The sequence below is a fragment of the Adiantum capillus-veneris genome, chromosome 6 (assembly GCF_014529385.1).
Source record: "Adiantum capillus-veneris isolate H3 chromosome 6, ASM1452938v2, whole genome shotgun sequence".
NCBI lineage: Eukaryota > Viridiplantae > Streptophyta > Polypodiopsida > Polypodiales > Pteridaceae > Adiantum > Adiantum capillus-veneris.
The window spans coordinates 162,478,365-162,482,231 of record NC_140936.1 but is presented as its reverse complement, the minus strand read 5'-3'; positions in this window follow the sequence as shown (position 1 = coordinate 162,482,231).

Sequence of the window (3,867 nt, the reverse complement as noted above, 5' to 3'; positions counted from 1 at the left end):
CAAGTGTGCACAAGATCAATCATATGCTAAAGTGTGGAGTGTAGTTTTAAAAAGGGATCTCTCACACTCACATATCTCTGAACAGCCAGATCAACATGTCTCTGCACGCGCAGAAAGAAACTCCAACACATAGAGCTCCACCCCTACTCAGGAAGAGCTTAAGCGATCGAAGAATTTTTCCATTGATGATGGCTACTTACTCTACAAATGTAGAGTATGTGTGGCAAAGGACTCATACACTAGGCGCCAAAATCTTATTTGAGTGTCATGATAGTCCAAGTGCTAGTCATCCAGGTATTCGTGAGAGGTATGCCTTAGTTCGACGGCAATTTTATTGGCCGATCTTACATCATGATGTTCAAGAGTACCTACTAAACTGTCAAGAGTGCCAAGTTAATAAGGTAGAGCGCCTCAAGGTAGGTGGCCTTTTACATCCTTTAAAGATTCCACAAGGTAAGTGTGAGAGTATCTCGATGGATTTTGTAGTAGGACTACTTGCTACAAATCGTGGCCATGATGCCATTTGGGTAATTGTAGACCGTCTCACAAAGATGGGTCGATTCATTCCCACTAAGACTACGGTTAAATACTGGAATTAGCATGGCTATTTATAGAGCATATATATAAACTCTACGGTCTTCCACCTAGTATCATTAGTGACAGAGATCGAAATTTCAATAATCACTTCTGGAGAGCTATGTTCCAAAAGTTGGAAACTAATCTTAATCTAAGTACGGATGATCACATCGAGAAATGGATGGTGAAACAGAAAGAGTTAATCAAGTGCTAGAGGATATGCTACGAGCGTACGTTAGCAAGAAGCAAACCAATTGGGAAGACTACTTACCTATATTGGAATTTTCTTATAATAGTTCAAAGCATGTGACTACAGGGTTTAGTCCATTTATGCTTTTATATGGATTTCAACCTAGATCACCTGTTACGATGGGGTTGGCTAAGGAGAAGATACAACAAGCGAAGGATTTTCTCCAAGACCATTTTGACATGCTTCGAGTTGCTCGACAGAATGTTAAGCAAGCTGAAGATCGATATAAGAAGTACGCAGATGAGCATCGTCATCTTGCTACTTTCAAAGAAGGAGACAAGGTTTTCCTCAAAGTTCCGGAGCAGTCAGAAAGTCTGAAGACGGGAAAAGTTGCTAAACTTTCATCACGCTATTGTGGACTGTTTACCATTCTCAAACGTATAGGTCAAGTGGCCTATAAGTTAGCTCTCCTAGAGCACTCACGAGTTCATCCTATTTTTCATGTTAGCCATATACGAAAACAACTAGGACAAAATGATAACATCATTGACACAGGTGTGTTAGTTGACCTTATCAAACCGCCAAGAATTCCTCATGAGCCCGAAAAAATTTTGGATTCTCATGAGCTTCGCACCAGACATCATGTCCACCGCCCTTTCGCAGGACCATTACATGACTTAACAAATAAAAACGTTAAGTATTCATGGACTACTAAGAAGGAAAAGGCTTTTGAAAAGCTCAAAAAGAAGCTTACCTCCCAGCCAGAGTTCTTATGCTTCCGGATCTTTCAAAGCCATTTGAGGTCCAATGTGATGCTTGCGGTGATTACCTTGGAGCAGTCTTGCTTCAAGAAGGGCATGCCATAGCGTATGAGAGTCGAAGGCTCAATACGGATGAATGGGGTTTGGGCATTTATGAGAAAGAGATTTTAGATGTTCTACATGTCCTAGACACATGGAAACACTATCTATTAGGGACTCCATTTATTCTACAAACTGACCACCAAAGTCTCAAGTACTTCATGATGCAAACCAAGCTTTTCGACAAACAAATGAGGTGGGAAATTTTTCTTTTGCATTTTATTTTCATATTGCTCACATTTTTGGTAAGCACAATCAAGTGGCCGATGCACTTTCACGATGACCAAAAGTTAATGCGGTGTCTATAGAAACTCACAATGATCTATCTTCTATGATAGATGAGTATGCTACTGACCTTGACTTTAAAGATATAATGTCAACCCTTGCTTCAACTTGCAGGATACTTATCTTCTCCATGTCAATAGGCTATGTGTTACCCACTCCCTTTGTGAGAAAGTTATGTATGAATCGCATGCTCGTGCCTATGCCGGGCATAGAGGCATTCAACCTACTCTTCGAGGAGTAGAGACATACTTCTATTGGCATACCATGAAAGTGGACATATAAAAGTATGTTTCAAAATGTGTGGTCTTCCAAAAGACTAAGTATGATAGAGGTAAGCAACTTGGATTACTCCATCCATTGCCAATGTCTAATTCACCATGGGAGAGTATATCCATGGATTGTATCTTTGGATTGCCCAGGTCTATACATGGAAATATGAGAATATGGACAATAGTCGACAAGTTTAGCAAGCAAGCACACTTTATTCTTGTCAAAAAGACTATTAAGGCACACCAAATGGCAACTCTCTTCATATCTTAGATTTTTAAACAAATGGATTGCCAACATCCATTGTGTCAGATAGAGATCCTAGAATGACGAATAATTTGGAAAGGTCTCTTTGAGTATCTGGGTACAAGATTAAATTTCTCTTCGGCCGGCCTATCACCCACAAACGGATGGCCAAAGTGAGATAGCCAATCTTACAATACTCAATCCACTAAAGAAATATGTTACAAAAGTAGATCAACGCTCACAATGCGAAAATACTTACCTCTTGTAGAGTATGCGTACAATAACACTCCCCATAATTTTATGGAAAAAGAACCTTTTGAAATCATAGAGGGAAGACCTAAATGACCCTTGCTACTTACAGTACATGGGAAGATCTTCGTTGTTTGCCGATGAGTATAGCCGTGACCTACAAGGATCTTTTCAAAACATTAAGGAGGCTATATCCATCTCTCAACAAAGACAAAAAGCTGCTGCTAACAAGCACAAAAGGGCCTTAACATTTAAAGAAAATGATTGGATCTTACTTAAGTTTCCCAAGGCTTGATTGAGGAAAACAATGGGCAAAAATCCTACGGGCCATCAAAACTATTATGCTAAATTACCAAAAAGATACTATGGTCCTTTTCAAATTTTGAAGCCAATCAATGAGATGGATTATCACTCAAGTTGCCCAACTATTGGCTCATAGACAATGCTTTTCGTGTGAGCCTACTTAAGCCCTACAAAGGAGAGCGACCAAGTGAACCAGTTATTGAAGACCCTCCCAAAATTGAAGACCAAGAAGAGGTGCTACAACCCAAATCTATCCTTTCGCATGAAGACAAGGTACTACGACATGGTAATATTATCTGACGGTATCTTATTAAGTTCAGAAATTATCCTTTTAAAGATGCTAGATGGATGCAAGGAATAAAGCTTAAGGATAGTATGAACCTTGTCAATGCTTACAATGATACATTAAAGTAAGCAAATGTACAAATTTCTTTTAAATGACCAATGTTTTTTTCTTATAAGACATTCTCTTTTTATAGTGCACAAATTAAGTAGTATGTATACTTAGAATCATGTTTGTGTGATGACGACGTCTCTCAACCAAATAGAATTTGTCACTCTACTTGGGAGAATGAAATGGACTAAAGAGCAGACATGCTTGCGGAAGCTATCTCCCAAGCACCAAATGGATTATTCATCCATCTTGGAATGATATCGTAGGCTAAAAAGGGATAGGACTACCTGCTAAGAAACATTGACTAATGACAAGGCTTTATCTCTTCTACCTCATACTCAAGGACGACTATGATTTCAAGAGAAAGGTAATGTCATAAAATCTAATATCTAACAAACCCAAATGATTTTTTTATATTAAAATAATCATTTAATGTGGGCGAATAGACGGGAACAAGGGTTAGAATATAGACATGTGCTTATGGGGCTATCTCAACA